This window comes from Symphalangus syndactylus, chromosome 2 (assembly GCF_028878055.3).
Source record: "Symphalangus syndactylus isolate Jambi chromosome 2, NHGRI_mSymSyn1-v2.1_pri, whole genome shotgun sequence".
Classification (NCBI taxonomy): domain Eukaryota; kingdom Metazoa; phylum Chordata; class Mammalia; order Primates; family Hylobatidae; genus Symphalangus; species Symphalangus syndactylus.
Genome location: NC_072424.2, coordinates 111912537 through 111938034, shown reverse-complemented (window position 1 = coordinate 111938034; position 25498 = coordinate 111912537).

The following is a 25498-nucleotide window of genomic DNA, read 5'->3' as shown; positions in this document are numbered from 1 at the left end:
TAGCTAGATGTGGTGGCAGGTGCCTGTAGTCCCAGCTATTTGGGAGGCTGAGGCAGAAGAATGGCTTGAACCTGGGAGATAGAGGTTGCAGTGAGCTGAGATAGCGCCATTGTACTGCAGCCTGGGTGACAGAGCGAGACTTTGTCTCAATAAATAAATAAATAAATAAATAAATAAATAAATAAATAAATAAAATTTAAAAAGAGCTATAACATGTATACAACGGAGTCGGAATTCAAAAAGATTTTTGAAAGAATGAAACCAGATGAAAACTGACAATAAAGTTTCAGGTCAAAGTCCAAAGAGTCAACTTCACCACTATAGAATTGCAAAGGTTGAGCTTAACAGCACATGCAAACATTATACCACTTAATTGATTGCAAACTCAATGTGAGTCAAGTGCAAATGTAGTTTTCAAAAATCACATTTAAGAGCACATTTCCAAAAATGTGCTCTTAGGCTGACTAGTAGAAGTACTGTGTCCAAAAGAAAAACAGCTCCATCCTTTATTGATGAAGCAATGCCAGGAGAACAAGATTTAGTTTCTGGCAGGATCTTTGAAGAAAGCCATTCCAGTTAACTTGAGTAGAATGAGAAAGGTATTGATCAAGTTCCATAAGCAAAAACTGTGGATGTCTAGCCTGAGAAAGAGGACTTTTGGGGTGAAATTTAGCTTGAGAGAGGAATGAAGAGGGTATGCAGGAACAGAGCGTGGGGTAGCTGTTCACAAATATTTCATGTGAAAGAGGGATCTGCCTTATCCTGCTGTGTTATGTGGCAGGATGAAACTACAGCTGGGTAGAAATCAAAGCCATGCAGATCTTGAAGCAATTGGAGGAGGAAATCTGTAGCACTCCCAATGTCAAACAAAGGAGTGAGATCTTGACAGCTGGAGTGAGCAGGCTATGGCTCTGTAATGACTCTTGGGGCCAGGTTATACTGGGAATTCCTGTATCAGGTAGTGGCCTGGGCAGGTAACCCCTACATTTTCTTTGAGTTCTAAATATTTTATGCTTTCAAAGATCTCTCAGAGATCTGGGGAATAAAATAAAATTTGCAAGTGTATTTGGGAGTTTATAAAAGTGCTTTACAGGCATAAACTACTATTTTTTTCTTTTGCTTTTGTCTTTTTTTTTTTTTTTTTTTGACATAGGTTCTGGCTCTGTCCTCCAAGCTGCAGTGCAGTATCATAATCTTGGCTCACTGCAACTTCCACCTCCTGGGCTCAAGAGCTCCTCCCTCAGCCTCCTATCTGGGACTACAGGCGTGCACCACCATGCGTGGCTAATTTTTGTATTATTTTGGTAGGGATGGGGTTTGCCATGCCTTGAACTGGTCTTGAACTCCTGAGCTCAAGCAATTCACCTGCCTTGGCTTCTCAAAGTCCTGGGATTACAGGCGTGAGCCACTGCTCCAGGCCATAACCCATTACTTTTATCTACCATTAAAATGTTACCGCATATACTTCATTACTTAAACATGAGTTTTAGTTCTTTGAAATAGCTAAGAAAGATATCTAAAATAGGATTATAATAAGAAAATGGAAAAACTTTTCAATTGACGCTTTTAAATAATCATAGTAAATGATGCCACATTCGTAGTTCACTTGCTTGGAGAGGCTACTTCCAGGGGAGACAAGGAGGCCAAACCCTGCTCTGCTGAAAATCTGACAAGAGTACTGTTCATTTCAGCAGCTGATGTTTCACAGTGGAATCCTCAGGGAAATTAGGACTGAGTTATTTGGGGAAAGCCTCATAACATCCATTTTAAACCAGAATGACAACAACTGGCAGACCAGCCTGGGACGCATCCTGGAAATAGACATTCCCTCAGCCTTCTTCACTCCAGTCCTCCAACCCCACCAAATTCACAAGTGGGAGGGTAGGGGTCTCATTATACAGGAGAACTTTCCAACAGTGTGAATCGTGGGTTAATAAACTCTGGAATGTGTCCTGGGGGATGGATGAAGATAAATTCCTTCCTTAGACGGGATCATTACAATAAGTAGGATAGATTCTCATTTGTCGGGGGTGATTCAAGGCAGGCATGGAGGGCTGGACCACTTAGCACCCAGGACGCTCCTACTACTCACATCCATATCAGGGTTGCTCAGGGAAAAGTTACCAAAACCAAGGATCACCCTGCTGTGATCAAATAAATCACTGCCGACGCAAAGCAGTGCTGATGCTGACATGAGGCAGCTGCTAGACTCAGGTGGAGATCAAGCACTCTGCATTTTATAGCAGGCAAGTATATGGCAAGTACATCACAGTCTTTCTGGAAGCAGTTCATGCCAGGCCTTGCACGATCCTAAAACTCTAGATCAAATGTGCTAAGGTACAACCACATTCTAGCTAGAAAAAATAAAATTAATTGGCTGGTAACTCTTAGCTGATGGGAACTGATATGGTTTGTCTGTGTCCCCGCCCAGATCTCATCTTGAATTGTGGTTCCCATAATCCCCATCCGTTGAGGAGGGAGAGACCTTGTGTGAGGTAGTTGAATCATGGGGGTGGTTACCTCCAGGCTGTTCTCCTGATAGTGAGAAGGTTCTCACAAGATCTGATGGTTTTATAAGGAGTTTTCCCCCTTTAACTCCACACTTCTCCTTCCTGCTGCCATGTGAAGAACGGTGTGTTTGCTTCCCCTTCCGCCATGATTGTAGGTTTCCTGGGGCCTCCCCAGCCCTGCAGAACTGTGAGTCAATTAGACCTCTTCCCTTTACAAATTACCCAGTTTTGGGTATGTCCTTATAGCAGCGTGAGAATGGACTAATACAGGACCCACTCTCCAAATCCAAATCTTCCAAATCCCAGTTTTCTAGGAGTGAACTCCCAGGTATCTAGGATAATCTCTTAGGGTCATGGAGGGGCAGGGCTACCAGATCCTGGACACAGCATTATCATTTCCAGACTCCCTGAAGAGACTGGCCATTGTCCCTCAAGTTCAGTTTTTCTGAGGCCTACTGTGAATGGATTATGTCTGCTTCACACTGAAGGCCCCGGATTTTGGCTTCTTCCACTCTTTCTCCCAGGAGCCCATCAGGAAATCTGGCATCCTCAGTTGTCTGTAATTCTACTCTAACTTGCAACAGTCTTATTTTAAGGCATTCGATTAAATGGATATAAGTCTTGTGTTTTCTTTGACGTCAAACCTTTTAACTTTTTTATGGATATATGGACTTTTACTTCACTTTCCTCCATTTCCAAAAATAGGTAGAGGTTTGATTTTGAACTTTCTGTGGTTTAGAAATACAAATGTAAGCAGCATCTAAAATTGTGTTATCTCCATTACATTTGGCACAAATTTTGAGGTCAAGTAACCAGTAAAAATGTTATTAGTTTAACTTTTTCAAAAGAAGCGTATTATTGGTCCATTATTCCAGTGAGTAATGCAGAGGCATTTGCTAAATTGTTTTTTTTTAATCCAAGAACGCTGAGGCTCAATATGGCATTGGGTTACATTTGTTGGTGCTATTATCATTCCTATTTTACAGCTTGGAAAAGGGAAGGTTAAATGTCCTAGAGATAAAGAGCAAATCATCTTCCAAGCCAGATGAGGCCATTGCTGTGGCTCTCAGCAGCTCTATATTACCAACAAAGGCATGCTTCCCTTTTTCCTGGCTACAAATGAACTCCTGCTATTGGTGCAGAATCTGCAGAATGTCAGCTGCTGGGCACGCCCTTCAAGCAAGAAAAGATCTGAGCTTTAATCCTTCATCACCACAGGTTTGCTCTAATTCTAAAATGCATACTCACACTGCTCTGCCTGTGGAGTAGCCATTCTCTATTCCTTTAGATTCTGGTTTTTTTTTTTTTTTTTTGAGACGGAGTCTCGCTCTGTCGCCCAGGCTGGAGTGCAGTGGCACAATCTCGGCTCACCGCAAGCTCCGCCTCCCGGGTTCACGCCATTCTCCTGCCTCAGCCTCTCCGAGTAGCTGGGACTACAGGCGCCCGCCACCACGCCCGGCTAATTTTTTGTATTTTTAGTAGAGACGAGGTTTCACCGTGGTCTCGATCTCCTGACCTCGTGATCCGCCCACCTCGGCCTCCCAAAGGGCTGGGATTACAAGCGTGAGCCACCGCGCCCGGCTGATTCTTAATAAAAAAAATAAAATAAAATGTGTACTCACAGGGACAAGAAGCAGAGGGGAGGGAAAGCCTAATCTATTCACTTCCAAGAGTCATTTAACACAACCAGCTCTGAAGACAAAACATTTATTAGGTCTGGTGGCTCTGATTGTGACACCGGCAGCAACGAAAAAGAGCAAAGGAAGAAACTGTCTCCTTTCAGGGAAAGCTTGTGGATAATCTACAGCATGTCTTACCACCCCCTGGACTAGGGTCCCTTCCCAGCGGGGCTAGACGTCGGCTGTTGGTGTATGGGTAAGAAATAAAGACAACTTTCATTCTTACTGTCTACGAAACACAGAGCTAGTAATTGACTGGAGAAAAAGTAAATAAGCAAATAACATTTATTATCTCCCAGAGGAAAATATGTTGACATTCATCTCCAGCTCAATGTTTTGGATTGAAGTACTTTGTTCTTTCCGCTTTATGATACAAATCAAAAATTAATTATGTGCTTAAAAGATGTATTGCTAGATTGATTGATTGAGACCGGGTATCACTCTGTTACCCAGGCTAGAATGTAGTGGCACAATCATAGCTCACTGCAGCCTTGAACTCCCAGGCTCAAGTGATCCTTGCTTCTCAGCCTCCCAAGTAGTGGTACTACAGGTGTCACCATGCCCAGCTATTATTTCTTATATTTGTAAAGATGGGGTTGCACCATGTTGCCCAGGCTGGTCTTGAACTCCAGGCCTCAGACGATCCTCCTGCCTCAACCTCCCAAAGTGCTGGGATTACAAGCATGAGCCACCATGCCCGGCCTAGAAAATTTATATCTATAGCATAAAAATACTTTAATGTGATTTTTCACTACCAGTCTTTAATCATATAGATAACATGCAAACATATTTTTCTTGTAGAAAATTAGGATCACAAGTAAAGCTAAATTCCCTTTGATCGTATCTCTAATCTAGTTTCTTTTCCCTCAAAGTAACAAATGGTTATCAATTTTTTGTTAATGTTGGCTGCAGTGGCTCATGCTTGCAATCCCAGCATTTAGGGAGGCAGAGGCAGGAGGACTGCTTGAACCCAGGAGTTTAAGAGCTGCCTGGACAATTTAAGGAGACCCCATTCTCCACAAAAAGGAAAAACAAAAACAAAAAAAAGTGTAATTTTTTCTTTATGCTTTCAGATATTTTTCTAAGCACTACATCTATTTATGTAGAGTCAAAAAAATATACAGTATTATTTCATGTATTTTTCCACATAAATATTATAGCATGTATATCAATTTGCTTTTTACTTCACAATGTGACATGAAGCTTACTCTTTACAATTTCAGTATAGACAATCACATAAGTGTCTTGGTTTGTTTTGCACTGCTATAACAGAATACCACAGACTGGGTAATTTACAAAGAAAATTGATGTACATCTTATAGTTCTAGCAGCCAGAAAGTCCAAGAGTATGCTAACGGCCTTCTGGTTATATTATAACATGATGGGAGGCGTCGCACAGTAAGACAGAATATGTGTGTCAGCTCAGCTCCCTCTTCTTCTTTTTTTTTTTTTTTTTAATTTATTTTTTTGAGATGGAGTCTCGCTCTGTTGCCCAGGCTGGAGTACAATGGTGCAATCTCAGCTCACCGCAACCTCCACCTCCCAGGTTCAAGCAATTCTCCTGCCTCAGTCTCCCAAGTAGCTGGGATTACAGGTGCATGCCACCACACCTGACTAATTTTTGTATTTTAGTAGAGACGGGGTTTCGCCACGTTGGCCAGACTGGTCTCAAATTCCTGACCTCAGGTGATCCACCAGCCTCGGCCTCCCAAAGTGCTGGGATTATAGGCGTGAGCCACCACGCCTGGCCCCCTCTTCCTCTTTTCATAAGGCATAGTCCCATCATGGGACTCCCACCCTGATGACCTTATCTAATCCTGATTACCTCCTAAAGGCCCTGCCTCTAACCAACATATGAATATTGGAATCAAGTTTTCAATACTTGAAATTTGAGGGACCCATTCAAACCATAGCAGTAGGGAATATGTCATTGTGTTTTAGCTAAACTTTGATTTATAGACATTTAAGCTGTTACATTTTTCTGTATTATAAACATTGCTGCAAAGGACATCCTTGTACACAGGTGTTCCTCTGTTTCTCTGAGGTGAAGGTTAGAGAGGGAACTACTAAATCGTAAGGTATGAATATTCAAAATGTTAATAGTAATAATAATAGTAGTTAATAGTTACTGAGGACATACTACCTACTAGTGATTCTAAGTGCTTTACATTCACAAACTCTATTAGGAGAGTATTTTATCTTAGACCATTTTACAGATGAGAATACTGAGACACAGTGAGGGTGAGTACCTCACTCCAGGTCACATAACTAGCAACTGGCAGAGGCAGTATTTAGGCCCCAGGCAATTCTAAGACTCGGCTCTTTCTTACCCACAACACTACGGCCTACAGTCCTCATTCTCTTCTAACTGATTCATATTTGCTACTTACAAGTGGAAATCTACTTACTTGGGGGCTAATCAATCTTATAAAGTTGTATGTGCATTTTAAAAATTTTTAGTTTGAAAAGTTGTTTTCATACTAATGATTGATCATAGCCTGGCCTTAGCAGAACAATTCGTACAGCTTGGCAAAAGAAGACAAATTGTTCTATTGTCACCCATGTGAAATAGAATGAGGTAAAAATATGAAAACTTCAAAAACTTTTCAGAGAAGGGAACCCAAGGCCAGTTGGGCTCTGAGCAAGTCTTTTCTCACTAGAGAGCTTGATCCCCAGTCTTTTTTTTTTTTTTTTTTTTTTTTTTTTTTTGAGACCGAGTCTTGCTCTGTCGCCCAGGCTGGAGTGCAGTGGCGCGATCTCGGCTCACTGCAAGCTCCGCCTCCCGGGTTCACGCCATTCTCCTGCCTCAGCCTCTCCGAGTAGCTGGGACTACAGGCGCCCGCCACCACGCCCGGCTAATTTTTTTTTGTATTTTTAGTAGAGACGGCGTTTCACCGTGGTCTCGATCTCCTGACCTCGTGATCCGCCCGCCTCGGCCTCCCAAAGTGCTGGGATTACAAGCGTGAGCCACCGCGCCCGGCGATCCCCAGTCTTTAAAACCAGGTACTCAATCTATAATATCTGCTCAAACCCATTTTAATCAAGCTATTCTGCTTATCCTCTGGGCAGTCCTTGGGAAACTGAGGAAGAATCCTCTTTGTATGGCTGTTATGTGCACCATTCTGCTTTATTTTATTTAACATTTTTGAAACAATCTCAAACTTAAAGAAAAGTTGCAAGTCAGTACCAAAAATTTTTTTTTGGAATTACTTGAGAGTGAGTGACTGGCATGTTGGCCCATCTCCACCAAATACTTTAGTGTATGTTTCCTACAAACAAAGCAATTCTCCTTCATAACCATGATAGAACATCAAAATCAGAAAATACCAATACATTACTATCATCTAATCTTAAGACCTCAAGCAAGTTTTGCCATTTGTCCCAATGTCTTTTTTTTTTTTTTGAGACGGTGTCTCACTCTGTCACCAGGCTTGAGTGCAGTGACGCGATCTCGGCTCACTGCAACCTCTGCCTTGCGGGTTCAAGCGATTCTCCTGCTTCAGCTTCCCGAGTAGCTGGGACTACAAGCACGCACCACCACGCCCAGCTAATTTTTGTATTTTTAGTAGAGACTGGGTTTCACCACGTTGGCTAGGATGGTCTCGATCTCTTGACCTCGTGATCCACCCACCTCGGCCTCCCAAAGTGCTGGGATTACAGGCGTAAGCCACCGCACCTGGCCGCTGTCCCAATGTCTTTTACAGCAAAAGGATCTGGTTCAGAAAAATGTCTTGGATTTAGTTGTCAGTGTCTTGAGTATCCTTCAATCTGGAACAGTTCCTCAGACTTTCCTTGCTTTTCATGACTTTGATGTATAAGATTTCAGGCCAAATTATTTTTTTATTTTTTGGCTTCCTTTTTTGTGGGGTGAGAGGTCAGTTGTTTTGTAAATATGTGCGAGTTTGTCTGATGCTTTTTCTTTTTTTTTTTTTTTTTTTTTGAGATGGAGTCTTGCTCTGTCTCCCAGGCTGGAGTGCAGTGGCACGATCTCAGCTCACTGCAACCTCTGCCTCCTGGGTTCAAGCGATTCTCCTGCCTCAGCCTCTTGAGTAGCTGTGCGCCACCATGCCGGGCTAATTTTTGTATTTTTATTAGAGATGGGGTTTCACCATGTTGGTTAGGCTTGTCTCAAACTCCTGAACTCGTAATCCGCCTGCCTCAACTTCTCAAAGTGCTGGGATTACAGGTGTGAGCCACTGTGCCCAGCCCAAGTCTGATGCTTTTTCTTAATTAAATTCAGATTATACCTCTTTGGCAGAAATATCATATAAATGATATTATATCTCATCATATTCTATTAGGTGACACACAATTTCAAATAGTTCCATTACTAATAATGTCATCTTTGCTCACTTATTAAGGTAGGTCTGCTAGGGTTCTCCACTATAAAGTTATTATTTTGTATTCCCTATAATTGATAAGTACTGGGGGTGCAGAGTTTGAGATTATGTAAACATCCCATTCTTCATCATACTTTCAATTTATTCTTTCTTCGCTCCTTTGTTTCAGTTTGTAATTATTGTTTTATTTTATTTAGTATGTTATAGCCTTTCATTATCGTTATTTATTCCTTTTTTTTTTTTTTTTTTTTGAGAAGGAGTCTGGCTCTGTCACCTAGACTGGAGTGCAATGATGTGATCTCTGCTCACTGCAACCTCCACCTCCGGGTTCAAGCGATTCTCCTGCCTCAGCCTCCTGAGTAGCTGAGACTACAGGCATGCACCACCACGCCTGGCTAATTTTTTGTATTTTTAATAGAGATGGGGTTTCACTATGTTGCCCAGGCAGGTCTCGAATGATCCGCCCGCCTTGGCCTCCCAAAGTGCTGGGATTACAGGCGTGAGCCACCACACCCGGCCATCATTATTTATTCTGATGCTCACGTTGTCTCAAATTTGATATGCGTGAGTCCCTTGAATCTGATTTCTAGGTACTTTTGATAGGTCTCCATATTCTCTGAGCTTGTTTTGCTTTCTGGCAAAGAAAAAAAAAAAAAAGATATCTTGATCTGGAATCCACCATTTTTCCAAGTAGTACTGGTTCCTTTTAGTGGAGAGTGGTACCTAGACACTAAGATTGAGTGCTAGGGGTGCTCATTCCTTCGCTGGGTCTTAGGATGTCAGTGCTCCCAGGATGACTGTCTCTCTTTCCCTCTCTCTCTCTCCCTGTCTCTCTATATATATACATATTTTGAGACGGAGTCTCGCTCTGTCACCCAGGCTGGAGTGCAGTGGCGCACGGTCTCAGCTAATTGCTACCTCTGCCTCCCAGGTTCAAGCAATTCTCCTGCCTCAACCTCCTGAGTAGCTGGGATTACAGGCATGTGCCACCACGCCTGGCTAATTTTTGTATTTTTAGTAGAGACGAGGTTTCACCATGTTGGTCAGGCTGGTCTCAAACACCTGACCTCGTGATCTGCCTGCCTCGGCCCCCCAAAGTGCTGGAATTACAGGCGTGAGACACTGCGCCCAGCTCCTCTATATTTTATTTATCTATCTACATGAAAATTTTGAATTTACACCGACATTTCTAATGCCAGTTGAATTCATTCTTGCTTTCTCCCAGTCCATAATTATAACTGCTTTTCCAGCAGTGAGAAACCTGCTCTCTTTACCTCTCCCGAATTTATTCATTTGCCAACTCCCTGGATGTAACCTAGGTCCTGTTGCTCCTGCTGTCACCGTCCCAGGACACCTTCTAATCTCACACAGGCCCCAACACACATACCAAGTGGCCACTTGCTCATAGGGACACCCTGCACACATGGTCACACCCTGGGCACATAGGCTCTGACACCCTGTTGTGCATCCCTCCCCCAACCTGTGTAGACATCTACCTTTTTTAACCTCACCTGATAGCTTTAGACCAAATTATTGGCCTAAATAATTGGACCAATTTGACCAGAGAAGAGAAGGAGGAAGAGGAAGAGGAAGAGTGTGTCATGTTAAGAATAACTTGGTTTGTCTATTTTGATTTTTGATTATTCTTTCTCTTTAAATTTTTTTTTGGCTATATGAAAAAAGCTGCATTGATTGATTGATTGATTATTTTTTAAGACAGAGTTTTACTCTGTCAACCCAGGCTGGAGTGCCATGGCATGAACTTGGCTCACTGCAACCTCCACATTCCAATGTAGCTGGGATTACAGGCGTGTGCCACCACGCCAGGCTAATTTTTGTATTCTTAGTAGAGACGGAGTTTCACCATGTTGGCCAGGCTGGTCTCGAACTACTGATCTCAGGTGATCCACCCGCCTCAGCCTCCCAAAGTGTTGGCATTACAGGCGTGAGCCACCGAACCCGGCCAAAAAGCTGCATTTAAATTAGCCACAGGAGCAAATGATCTCTGATAGTTTGAATTAATTCAGTTACATAAATTAATTCTTACATTTTTTGGAGTCGTGGATGTTTTTTATTTTTGAGATGGAGTTTCGCTCTTCTTGCCCAGGCTGGAGGACAGTGTCACAATCTCAGCTCACTGCAACTTCCACCTCCTAGGTTCAAGTGATTCTCCTGCCTCAGCCTCCCAAGTAGCTGGGATTACAGGTGCCTGCCACCATGCCCGGTTAATTTTTGTATTTTTAGTAGAGATGGGGTTTCGCCACGTTGGCCAGGCTGGTCTCGAACTCCTGACCTCACTGCCCGCCTTGGCCTCCCAAAGTTTTGGGATTACAGGCGTGAGCCAATGTGCCCAGCCCAACCTTTTAAAATAGTAATAATAATAACAGTCCCAGGCAGTCCAAACAATCAGAATTCAGTCTATTTTTATCACTGTGGGTTTTCAGAATCTTGCTTCCTAATGTCTTATCCTAAACACTTTAGTTTTCCCATGGCGGTAACTTCATCTCCCTTCACCCTGCTCGGTTCCCAGCATTTCCAGGCTTCATTCCGCTCCAAGTATTTATACGTGCCACCCCCAGCTTGTTTTCCAGAACTCTGCCTTTGCGTCCCACTGCATAAATACTCTTATGAAGCCATGAATCTCAGAACGTACAGTTGGAATGGTTTATGGAGTGTCTGAGAAATTTAGGTCACTCAAGTCCATGATTCACTAGGGAAAGCCAGTAATTCACAGTTTATAAGCTAGAGAGAGTCTATGACATACTGGTTGCCTTTTGCTCCTCACAGAGAGGCTGTTTTATTAGCTCAAACTAATATATGCCCATGATCCCCTGGTACAAAGACATCTGGTCTCTCTGGAGGGTTGCCTGCATCACGGAGGAGAGCTGTGGCCTGGCAGTTCCCCATTCCCAACATAATGTCCTTGTTATCTTTCAATGGAAAAAAAAAAAAAAAAGAAAACCTTCCAGAAAACCAAAAAGAACAAAAATTCCAATCAAGAGCATCATATGAACTGAGTCTATGCCAAAACTGAGAAAAGAAATTAGAATTGTTACTCTAAGTCACCAGCAACTGAATGTTCAGCTTGAGAGGATGTGGCAATCAGTTCAGTTAGGGCTGCTCATCACTGCGATCTCTCAGGTTTATAACTCTAATAGCCGGTTGCAGATGCAAAAATGGAATTAGTTTTTTTTTTGTTTTTTTTTTTTTTGAGACTGAATCTTGCTCTGTTGCCTAGGCTGAGGTGCAGTGGCATGATCTCGGCTCACTGCAACTTCCGCCTCCTGGGTTCAAGCCATTCTTCTGCCTCAGCCTCCTGAGTAGCTGGGATTACAGGCACCTGCCACGATTCCTGGCTAATTTTTGTATTTTTACTAGAGATGAGGTTTCACTATGTTGGCCAGGCTAGTCTTGAACTCCTGGCCTCAAGTGATCTGCCTGCCTTGGCCTCCCAAAGTGCTAGGATTACAGGTGTGAGCCACCATGCCTGGCCTTTTTTTTTTTTTTTTTTTTTTTTTGAGACGGAATCTCACTTTGTCACCCAAGCTGGAGTGCAGTGGGGTTGTCTTGGCTGGAATTAACATTTTTCTTCCATTATGGAGATATTTCTTTCTGCTGGAAAACACTAAGTGGGTAGAATCACATATATTTTCAAAGAACTTGCTGATAAATTTTCTTCAAATGCAAAGTGCTTAGAGGAGGAATGATTCCAATGAAAATAACTGGAGCATACACAAGCTGTGGACGTGTGGCATCTGAGCACGGCAAAGGCGTGCAGTTCTTTGCTGAATTTGCTCTACGAGGCCAGTAGATAGGTCTAGGCAAGGATAAATGTGGGTGCTCTGTGTTGTTCAGTAGAACTGCAAAGCACTGGGTAAGAGAAGACCTTTCAGAGAATGTACTTTGGAAACATTTACTTTGATCAACAATTACTGTATGAAGGGATGAGAAAGAATGTATTAGTTCATTTTCACGCTGCTGATAAAGACATACTCAAGACTGGGCATGTATAAAAAAAAGAGGTTTGCATAAGTCTTCTTTTGAGTAGTGTGTATGCATATCCTTCGTCCACTTTTTGATGGGGTTTTTTTTTTTCTTGTAAATATATTTGAGTTCTTTGTAGATTCTGGATATTAGCCCTTTGTCAGATGGGTAGATTGCAAAAATTTTCTCCCATTCTGTAGGTTGTGTGTTCACTCTGATGGTAGTTTATTTTGCTGTGCAGAAGCTCTTTAATTAGATCCCATTTGTTGATTTTGGCTTTTGTTGCTATTGCTTTTGGTGTTTTAGACATGAAGTCCTTGCCCATGCAACAGACACATGAAAAAATGCTTATCATCACTGGCCATCAGAGAAATGCAAATCAAAACCACACTGAGATATCATCTCATATCAGTTAGAATGGCGATCATTAAAAAGTCAGGAAACAACAGGTGCTGGAGAGGATGTGGAGAAATAGGAACACGTTTACACTGTTGGTGGGACTGTAAACTAGTTCAACCATTGTGGAAGACAGTGTGGCGATTCCTCAGGGATCTAGAACTAGAAATACCATTTGACCCAGCCATCCCGTTACTGGGTATATATCCAAAGGAAATATAAATCATGCTGCTATAAAGACACATGCACACATATGTTTATTGCGGCACTACTCACAATAGCAAAGACTTGGAACCAACCCAAATGTCCAACAATGATAGACTGGATTAAGAAAATGTGGCACATATACGCCATGGAATACTATGCAGCCATAAAAAACAATGAGTTCATGTCCTTTGTAGGGACATGGCTGAAGCTGGAAACCATCATTCTCAGCAAACTATCTTAAGGACAAAAAACCAAACACCGCATGTTCTCACTCATAGGTGGGAATTGAACAATGAGAACACTGGGACACAGGAAGGGGAACATCACACACCAGGGCCTTTTGTGGGGTGGGGGGAGGGGGGAGGGATAGCATTAGGAGATATACCTAATGTAAATGACGAGTTACTGGGTGCAGCACACCAACATGGCACATGAATAGATATGTAACAAACCTGCACGTTGTTCACATGTACCCTAGAACTTAAAGTGTAATAATAAAAAAAATATATATAACAAATTAGAGCCATTGGCATATAGAATATACACATCAAATAACAAAAAAGTGTAACTTAGGCAGGATATTTTAAAAAATTGTTTTAAGCAGTGGAATTTACCACACATGAATAAAGACCAAAATATGAAATTTAAAAAACAAATCATAATAAAAAGTATATTTTTGTTTCACATAATGGGTTGATTAAACAAGAATACATTTGAAATAAAAAAAAAAGGGGTTTAATGGACTCACAGTTCCACATGGATGGGTAGGCCTCATGATCATGGCGGAAAGTGAAAGACACATCTTACATTGGCGGCAGGCAAAAGAGAGAATGAGAACCAAGTGAAAGAGGTCTCCCCTTATAAAACCATCAGATCTCGTGAGACTTGTTCACTACCAGTAGAACAGGATGGGGGAAACTGCCCCCATGGTTCAGCTATCTCCCATTGGGTTCCTTCCACAACATGTGGGAATTATGGGAGCTACAATTCAAGATGGGATTTGGGTGGGGACACAGCCAAACCATATCAAAGAGTGTCCCTTTCCATGTTTTGGGGAGCAAGAAGGAGAAATGGGAAGAAGGGAGCACTGATCAAGTCAGGGCTGGATGAAGGAAATGTCACCCTGGGGTGAGAAAAGTGCCTGGCCCTCAGGGATGTTGAGGGTAATTTTGTGCCACCAAGTAAGAACAGTCACAGGGTCTTTGAGCTAAGATTACTTTTTAAACTGGTTTCTTCACCTCAAAGGGAATTCCATTAAATTCAATTCTTCCAGTGTTTCCTGATGTGAGATATGAGTTCTAAATTTCTCTTCAAAGAATCAATGTCAGTATGTTCAATTCTTTGCCTTCTACTTTTAAACTTAACTTCCTCATAAAGCAACCTTTTTCGATTGCCTGCTCCACCCTGACTCATTCCGATTACCTGCTCTACCCTGACTCATTCCAATTACCTACTGCACCCTGACTCATTCCAATTATCTGCTCTGTCATAACCATTTTTCCCACCAAATCACTCACTCTGTCACTGTCTTTAAATTAGTCAATCAGAATTAGTTTAGCCTGTGCGGTCTAACCCTAGCCAATAGGGGAACGACACAGCAGCAGGGGCCACGTGCGTCAGGGATAAGAACCCCTTCCCCTCCCTTGTCCAAGTGTGTGCTCACTATTGCTCCATCTGTAAAGGCGCACCCTTCTATAGAAGTACATTGCCTTGCTGAGAATTAAAATGAAACTTTTATATTCGAGTGCTATTTAGTTTGTGGCACCGAAACTTTAGTTATAACACTGAGTATCTGCTCCCCTTAGGAGACCCTAAAAGACTATTTACTGTTTCCATGGCTTCCTTCTGTAACAGGCCAGTGCATTTTCGTGATCCTCCCTCTACTTGCAGCTTCTGAGGACTTTTCTTCAATCCCTTTGACAAGTTTTTAGTATTACTGCAGTAACAAAGTAGGCAGCTAATTTCCCACGAGATTATTTAACTGTTCTAAGAGGATTTCACTCCTTGCATTTTGATGAGACCACATAATTCGTGTAAATCCTCTTAGATTTCCCTTTTAGGCCATTGCTGTTGTACTACCAGCCAGGACAGGAGGCAGCCTCTATGTGCAGGAGATAAACAGCAAGAGATTGAACTCGGAATGTCTGCCAAGATGGCTCCTGAAATGGCATTTGCCTCCTTCTGTAAACAGTGCTAGGTATTTTGTACATAGTAAGTCCACAGAAATGATTTTTAGTTTATTTATTGAAGAATACTGTCTTTAAATTGGACCAAAGGTAAAATTGAGAACTTGCTGATAAATTTTCTTCAAATTTATCCACAATTAAATACAGGTGTGGTGAAGGAGATCATTAAAGCCAGTCTCCTGATTTCATGTGTACAAGGCTGTTCGTCAAAACCTAAACATTTATAGAACCCTTGCATCTTGCCTTGAGACACAATGATGTAGCTCTGGCATATCACAAATATTCTTTAACTTTCTTTTCATTGATTAATGAAGTGCCATAGGTCAATGAATATCTCATCAAAACTAAGGATTCAAGCAAACAGTTTTTGGCAAGACCAAAATAATTTTCTTCTCTGTTCCAAATGTGTTGTTTACAAGACTTATCCTTTTTTGTTTATAAATGGATCCCTTGACTTTCACATTTTCATTTTCTGATGAGTTTATAAAATAATAAGGTTGGATGTGATAAAATATTTCAGAAATTTAATCCACCCTACTGCACACACAGATTGCAAGGAGTCTAATCCTACCAACTGGCTGGCAGGCAGTGACCCAGTGCAAGAGCTCAAAATGTTTGTTGCTCAGCTGAGTCTACCACAGTCTAAAATCAGCATTAGTATGCCTGGACTGGGGAGGAGTTGGATGTTGCCTTTATACAAAAAGGTGTCAGCATAGTATCCCAGCTGGGACAAGGGGAAGAAAACAAATGTTTATTGCCTGTTATATACTAGGCATTGTTATAGTGTTAAGACATTTCAACTCACAAAAACCTTGAAGGACATGCTTTCTATTTATTTTTATTTATTTTTTTCAGTGATGGGGTTGTTTTGTTGCCCAGGCTGGAGTGCAGTGGCTATTCACAGGCACAATCTCACTACTGATCAGCATGGGAATTTTGACCTGCTCCATTTATGATCTGGGCCGGTTCACCCCTCCCTAGGCAAGCTGGTGGTCCCTTGCTCCCAGAAGGTCACCAAATTGATGCTGACCTTAGTGCAGACACCAGTTGGCATAGCGCACTACAGCCCAGAACTCCTTGTCTCAAGCGATCCTCCCACTTCAGCCTCCTGAGTATCTGGGACTACAGGCTCGCACCACCACACCTGGCTGCTTCCTCTATTTTATAGATGAGAAAATGTAGGCTAAGATAAGTTAAGTAACTTGCCCAAGGTCGCATAACTAATAAATACATGACTTATCTAGGACTGAAACCCAGAAATATTTAGGTTTAGAAATTGTGCTCCTCCCAAGCAGAAACAAAGTACTCCAAAGCAACCCCCCTTTCCTCCTTACATGACACTCCTATTCTAGAATTTGTTGCTAAAGTGATTATTATTATTTGGACAGTTACACTGAGCAACTTAGGATAGACCTGTTTCTCTGAGGCTCTACATATTAAAACAAAATCTCTGGCAGCTCTAAGACAGAATATAAGCTATGCAGAAGCATTACATAAAAGATTAGCCATCTAGGTCTTTCTAATACTTTTTTGACTGAGTTCATTGGTATCAAATCTGATCTCCTTTAATAAATCGCCAGACGCTACAACAACATGAAGTACATCTAAAAGAGAAAAATGAAGGCAAGAGATGAGGTATTCGATTAAAAAGGCAATTTTTAGAAACCTGTAAATTAAGAAACACAAACCAACCAAGCTCTTTCTCTTAAGCAGTTGTTTAGTCTTGTGATAGCAGTTGGCTGATGAATGATCTTAGTAATGTTTTTAAAGAATCAGAAATGTGCTGAGCTAGCTTTATAGGTGAACTAGATATGGCCAAACACGGTTCTAATTCTTAGCTGACTCAGGGAGATTCTACATTGGACCAGTTGTTATAAATGAGATCACTTTATATTATCGCTTAGTGCAAATCTTCATACTCCAAGCTTCCTAGCTTTTTCTTGGAGTTCTCATCTCCAAACATTTTTGAAGAATTCCCAGGTCTTGTGTGTATCTGTGAGTCAAGCCAGGAATTCTTTGCCTACTGCTGTGAAATGGACAATTACGATTTCCTATTAAGGCCAGACTCCTTAAAGCAGATGCAAGCTGTGGGAAACTTCCTATTGTCCTCAGCTTTTTTTTTTTTTTTTTTTGCTAGGCATGGTGGCTCAGGCCTGTAATCCTGGCTACTCAGGAGTCTGAGGTAGGGGGATCACTTATACTCAGGAGTTTGAGGCTACAGTGAGCTCTAATTGCACCACTGCTCTTGGACAAGACTGTCTCTTAAAAAATTTTTTGTTTTCAACTTACATACAGTAAATTGCATGCGTCACACATACAAACACACGCACACGCATACATACTTACATGTTTCTCTCAATCTAGATCTAGAGGGACCTATTGGTAGAGAGATAGATGGGAATGTATGTATGTATGAATCTGTAAAACCACAACAAAGATCAAGATATGTAATGTTTCAGTGCCTTTGAAGCCTCACTGGGTTCCTCCCATTCTCTGTGAGCCTGAGTTTAGGTCACCTAGACTGGATCTGCCCCACACACTTGCCGCCTCCCACCTAATGTCCTTATTTGTATTGTTCCACATAGGGCACTCATGATTTCCAACTTGGTCAATGAAAATCAGTATTTGCTGTGTCAGACAGCCCCTCCTTTCTTCATTCTTCTTTTTCACTGTATCAGCAATAATTGTCATTATAGTTTTAAGCACATTTACGAAAGAAATGTTATTCAATTTAGAGTATTTAAAATATTATTTGAATTCTATACAACTTCTGATAAAGGGAGTCCTGTATAAACAGGATACATGTATCCTGACCTTTGCTGTGATCATGGTGGGTGCCTTGCGATGAGAATTACACTGTGAACTGAGTACAGATTGCTCTTGCGGACCATGGAGGTGTCTCAGGCCAGGGGCTGATGGCTCAGGCCCTGTCTCAGGATGGGACCATGGGTGAGTCACCAGAGCTTAGAGCTAGGCTCTCAGTCTCATGGGCTCCTTTTCCAAATTCAAGTAACTACCTTAGGTTGAAACATTTTTGGTTAATTAGACTGATGTTCTGTCAAGCTACTGGCATCTCTCTCTTTTTGAAACTGTAACTGTATTAGTCCATTCTCTTACTGCTATAAAGAACTACCTGAAATTGGATAATTTATAAAGAAAAGAGGTTTAATTGAGTTACAATCCCACAGGCTGTACAGGAGGCATGGCTGGGGAGGCCTCAGGAAACTTACAATTATGACAGAAGGGTGAAGGGGAAGCAAGCATGTCTTCACATGGTGGCAGGAGAGACAGAGCGAAGGGGGAAGTGCCACACACTTTGAAACAACCAGATCTCATGAGAACTCACTCACTATCACAAAAACAGCAAGGAGGAAATCCATCTCCACGATCCAATCACTTCCCACCAGACCCCTCCCCCAGCATTGGGAATTACAATTCAACGTGAGATTTGGGTGGGGACACAGAGCCAAACCATATCAATAACCTTTAGTTTTTTTGGTTGGAATTTGGTTAATTTAGCCATTCATGACATAGTATTGCTTCAGATAGGGATTTCTCAAACTCTGCACTGTGAACATTTGGGGCTGGATGATTGTTATAGGAGGTATCTTGTGCATTGTGGGATATTTGGCAGCATCCCTGGCCTCTATCCATTAGATGCCAGTAACATCTCCAGCTGCAACAAACAAAAATGTCTCCAAACTTGCCAAATATTTCTTGGGAGACAAAATTCCCTCCAGCTTGAGATCACTGCTTTACATGGCTAGCTTTGACCAGTTCTCCATCCACACAGTTTCATTTTGGACAGTCTATACCTTTTAGTCTGAGAGGCGGAAATGAGGGCTGTCCTCTTATGCTCTGTGAACTGGTCTCTTACTATTTGCCACTTGAATTCAAGGTGGAAAAGAACATTGAGTGACCACCAACAACAAAAACATAGATCCTTTAAGTGTTTGTATCTGGATCTGTGATATACACCCAGATATTACAGATCCTTTGTCCATTTTGTGTTGCTATAATTACCTGAGGCTGGACAATGTATAAGGAAAAGAGGTTTATCTGGCTCAAAGAAGCATGGCACCAGCATCCGCTTCTGGTGTAGGTCTCAAGTTGCTTCCACTCATGGTGGAAGGTGAAGGGGAGCTGGCCCGTGCAGAGATCACATGGGGAGACAGGAAGCAAGACAGGGAGAAGGTGCCAGGCTCTTTTTAACACCCAACCCTCTTGGGAACTAACAGAGCAAGAACTCGCTCACCTCTTCCCGCAGAGGAAGCATTAATCTGTCCATGAAGGAGCCACCCCCCAGCACTTTGGGAGGCCGAGGCGGGTGGATCACGAGGTCAGGAGATCGAGACCATCCTGGCTAACACAGTGAAACCCCATCTCTACTAAAAAATACAAAAAATTAGCTGGGCGTAGTGGCAAGTGCCTGTAGTCCCAGCTGATCAGGAGGCTGAGGCAGGAGAATTACTTGAACCTGAGAGGCGGAGCTTGCAGTAAGCCACGATCGCACCACTGCACTCCAGCCTGGGCGACAGAGCGAGACTCCGTCTCAAAAATAAATAAATAAATAAAATAAAAATAAAATGGAGGAGCCACCCTCATGACCCAAATGCCTCCCATTATGACCCACTTCAAACATTGGGGATCACATTTCAAAATGAGATTTAGAGGGGATAAATAGCCAAACTCTAGCAACCTTATAAATGAAAAACAATAATAAATAATTATATGTGATTTCCTTTAAACACACACACACACACACACTGCTTTAATAAAAAGTAAATCAACCAAATATTTCTTAAATTGAGAATCATTTCCAAATGACAAATATTACTAGTAGCGACAGTAATCCTTGTTTAGCTTCTTGTACTTTCAACACTCAACAAAGTGATACTGTTTTTTGAGGTCACTTTGACTTTAAACTTCGTAACAAACTGAACTAAAATTTATGTGTAAGTTTTCATCTGCTCCTAAAAATACAGCACTTAGACATTTCTGTTGGATTTTGACTCCTCATAGAACAAGTAAAAGAAGCATCAAGACCACTGCATGGTAGGAAGAACCAATTTTACAGACAAGTTATCTCCTCTGCATAATTTGAGCTGGCAGAGGAGGCATCTCTACTCTAATAGTTTTCCTCTAGCTGCCTAAAATTAAATCTTTCCTGCTTTGTTCCTGTAGGTTAACCAGAGAACTCTTTTAAAATATAAATACTACTTAGAGAAATAAAAATGTAAGAGATAAGGCCAGGTGCAGTGGCTCATGCCTGTAATCCCAGCACTTTGGGAGGCCAAGGCAGGCAGATCACTTGAAGCCAGGAGTTCAAGACCAGCCTGGCCAAAATTGCAAAACCCCGTCTTTACTAAAAATACAGAAGTTAGCCAGGTGTGGTGGCACACACCTGTAGTCTCAGCTACTCAAGAGGCCGAAGCAGGAGAAGTGCTTGAACCTGGGAGGCGGAGGTTGCAGTGAGCTGAGATGGCACTACTGCACTCCAGTCTGGGCGACAGAGTGAGACTCTGTCTTAAAAAAAAAAAAAAAAAAAAAAAAAAAGACATTGAAGATCATTTATCTCCCTTTTGGTTTTGGTAAACATGGTTTATAAGCAAGCATCCTCTTTGACAAACTTGGAATAGTTTTACTTCAGTGCATCTAGCTTTGTGTTTTATTGGATTTACCTTTGTATCGTAATATATTTTTACATTGATTCTTCAAGCCCAAGGTGCTAAAAAAAAAGCAAAAACAAAAAATATGTTTGAATTGGTCTCTGAGGAAACTATTTGCAATGATAGATAGAGCCCATTTCTCATGGCAGAGTTCAGAAGCCTAATTTTCTGTCCCCATATATATATAGAGATTCCATCATCTGAAATACATAGTTTCAAAAATATTTACATAATGAAATTTAATATCTAGGTTGTTTTGTGTTATGTGTGGACATTTTTACAGCTTTATAAAGATATATCTCACATACCATAAAACTCCATAAAACTTATGGTTTTAAAGTGTATAATTCAAAGGTTTTCAATGTATTCACAGAGGCATGAATAAATTGATGCCAGTATCACCACAATCTAATTTTAGAAAATGTTTATCACTGCAAAAAGGAACCTTGTACTCTATAGCAGTCACTCCTCATCCCCACCCCCACAGCCTCTGACAACCACTAATCTAATTTTTGTCTTCATGGATTTACTTATTCTGGGCATCTCCAATAAATGAAATTAAGCAATATGTGGGCTTCTTTTACTTAATATGTTTTCAAGGTTCATCCATGTTGTATAATACAACAGTACTTCATTCCTTTGTGGCAAAATAATATTCCATTGTGGAATATGGTATGAAACCACATTTTTGTTTTTGTTTTTTTGAGATGAGGACTCTGTTGCCCAGGCTAGAGTGCAGTAGTGTGATCTTGGCTCACCTCAGCATCTGTCTCCTGGGTTCAAGTGATTCTCCTGCCTCAGCCTCCTGAGTACCTGGGATTACAGGCCTGCACCACCACACCCAGCTAATTTTTGTATTTTTAGTAGAGACGGGGTTTCACCATGTTGGTCAGGCTTGTCTCGAACTCCTGACCTTAGGTGATCCACCCACCTCGGCCTCCCAAAGTGCTGGGATTACAGGCATGAGCCACCACGCCCGGCCAGCTGTGAATTTTTAATAGATTTATGTGTCTGTTTTAAATTAAAATAAGAATAATCAATTAAAGTTTTAATTGTATTAAATGACCTCACCAGCAATTACTTTAAACTATTCGTTTATTTTGAACCTTTCCAATGCACTTTTACTGGGGCATGTGGATGTTTTGGAATGTAAGAAGGCTCATCCGAAGCATTTGAAAAATGCTGTCAATTATATTTATTATAAAGTAGTACTGCTTTAAGTCTCTTGAAGGAATCTCAAGAAGATTCTTATTCACATTGAAATAATAAATATACATTCTACAGCTTCCTCAAACTCCCCCTATCTTAAAGACTGAAAAACTAAGGAAATATGTAGAATTTGCAAAATAACTGTCTTCCATTTATAGTGATCACAGATAATATAATAATATCTTAGCAAATTTTATGACTTAACATATAAATGAGTTTTAAACAACCTTGACAGTCAATAAGATGAAGGTCATTTATAAATATGGAAGGTAGACCCTCTATAATTTGATGAAGAGGGTTCTAAAAATCTCTCTTCTCTTGTATATATTTCACACTGACTTTCCTAAAATGGTCACCATTCATCTTTTCTTTAAAACAATGTACCAAGGTCTGGCACGGTGGCTCACACCTATAATTCCAGTATTTTAGGAGGCCAAAGTAGGAAGATCGCTTTACTTGAAGCCAGAAATTCAATCAAGACTAGGCTGGGCGACACAGGGAGATCCTGTCTCAACAAAATAAATACATAAATTTAAAAAATAATGTATTAAAGATTCCTGGTAAAAGTAAACAATTTATCTGTGAGATATAATATGCAACACTATTATCATAATTTATAGGGAATTAATTTATCATATTAGGTAAATCACCTGAAGAACTGGCTCAAAGAATAGGTAAACTTTGATGAGGTTTAGAAGATTGGAGAGTTTAGAAAGTCGTAGTGAAGAACCTGGGATAAGCAGATGTCAACAAGAGAATCCTCGGCAATGCAGAAGGAGTAGAGGGGAAGCAAGGGAAGACAGATGGAGGAGCCGTGCTGTACCCACATTTGACCCGATCTAGTCTCAAGAATGCAGTCAGTCTCTTTAGAAGCTAAATGAAAACCCACATTCAGTACTTTCTTTTTAATTATTTATTTTCAAGTATATAAGCACTAAATGAATATATTTTCATTATAAAAAGTCAAGCAGTTCAGATGAATTTAAAATTATTCTTAATGATTATCCCTAATCCTTTTTTTTTTTTTTTTTTTTTTTTAATTTATATTTTTTTGAGACGGAGTCTCGCTCTGTCGCCCAGGCTGGAGTGCAGTGGCGCAATCTCGGCTCACTGCAAGCTCCGCCTCCCGGGTTCACGCCATTCTCCTGCCTCAGCCTCTCCGAGTAGCTGGGACTACAGGCGCCCGCCACCACGCCCGGCTAATTTTTTTTGTATTTTTTTAGTAGAGACGGGGTTTCACCGTGGTCTCGATCTCCTGACCTCGTGATCCACCCGCCTCGGCCTCCCAAAGTGCTGGGATTACAAGCGTGAGCCACCGCGCCCGGCGATTATCCCTAATCCTAATCTCTTATCAGAGATGGTTACTACTAGCTTGGTGTTTATCATTTACGGTGCATCACATTTATGTTTATATTTCTATCATCTGTAGTATATTATGTTTATCTATAGTTACATGTATATGTAGTTTTTGTTTGTTTTGTTTTGAGACAGTCGCACTCTGTCACCCAGGCTGGAGTGCAGTGACACCATCTCGGCTCCTCACGGGTTCAAGCAATTCTCCTGCCTCAGTCTCCCTAGTAGCTGACATTACAGGCGCCTGCCACCACGCCCAGCTAATTTTTTTTTTTTTATTTGTATTTTTAGTAGAGGCAGGGTTTCATCATGTTGGCCAGACTGATCTCAAACTCCTGACCTCAGGTGATCCACCCACTTGAGCCTTCCAAAATGCTGGAATTACAGGCATGAGCCACCATGCCAGGCCAAGTACTACATTTTGAAATTGCACTCTATAATGTTATGAAATTTTTACTACCACCAATAGTGTATGAGAAAGTCCCTTTACAAGTATACTTTCTAACAATTAATGTTATCAAATTTTGAATTTTTTTTAATATTATGGGTGACACAGGCATGGTATTTTATTTCATTTCATAGAACTTTTCATAAAAATTTATGTTTGGTATCACTCTGATAAGTGGCAAGGTTGAGCATCTTTTATATGTTTGTTCAGGATTTATACCACCTCTTCTGTGAATTGTCTATTCTTATTCTTGTTTTTCTCTTATTTATGGATTGTGAGTTCTTTGCTGATTTTGATATTAATCCATTGCCATGCATGGTGGTTCACACCTGTAATCTCAGCACTTTGGAAGGCCAAGGTGGGAGTCCAGGAGTTCGAGACAAGCCTGAGCAACATAACAAGACCCTATGTCTACAAAAATTAGCCAGATATGGTGGCATACACCTGTTGTCCCAGCTACTCCAGAGGCTGAGGTTAGGAGGGTCACTTGAGCCTTGGAGGTCAAGGCTGCAGTGAATCATAACTGCACTGCTGCACTGCAGCCTGGGTGACAGAGGGAGACCCTGTCTCTAAATAAATAAACAAATAAATAAATAAATAAATAACATTGATTGTTATATATGTTGGAAATATTTCCTCCCAGTCTTCTAGTTGTCTTTTAAACTTATTTGCAATGATATTATGTACAAGTTCAGAAATTTGATAAAATGGCATTTATTCACCGTTTTTTAAGGCGTTGGCATTTTTATAATGTTTTAGAAGGTCTACTTTTAACTTAAGTATATTTTCTTCTTTGTTTTCTTTTAATAGGTTTGTTAAGTCTTTTGATTCATTTGGAATTTTTGTAAACAGTGTGAAATATAGATCTATTTTTTTCAACATGGATTGGCAAATATCTGTTTTTAGAAAATTTATTTAATTTCATTTTGCTTAATTTTCCTTAAAGGAGAGGAAGGACTTTTTCCTCCCAATATCAGATCAATTAATCTTGAGGAAGTGCTGAACCTGGCCTGGCTGGATCACATGTCCACCTGGGTGGCCAGGACAGCACAATGCCATGATTGGCAGCTGCCCCAAAGCTCATAGAATCAGTGTATGGGAGAAGTCCTCAAAATAAGGAACAATACTGTTCCCAAAGTCAGAGAGGAAAAAACACTGAGTGGGGCTGGGCACAATGGCACATGCCTGTAATCCCAGAACTTTAGGAGGCCAAGGCAAGAGGCTCAGTTGAGGCCAGGAGTTCAAGACCAGCCTTGGCAAACATACCAAGACCCCATCTGTACAAGAAAAAAAAAAAAAAAGTTGGTCAGATAAAAATAATAAATGCTCACCATAGCCCTAAACAATCTCTTTTATCTTCTTGATTTCTTTCTAATCTTTTTGTTTGCTTCCATATAGATAAAGATAGTAATAATTTTAATAGGTAGTACTTACAGAGCACTTCTCTGTGCTGGGCTGTGCTCACTGTTTTATAGTTCTTTTTAAAGATATGTCTTTGATGAAAAAAACTTCATCAA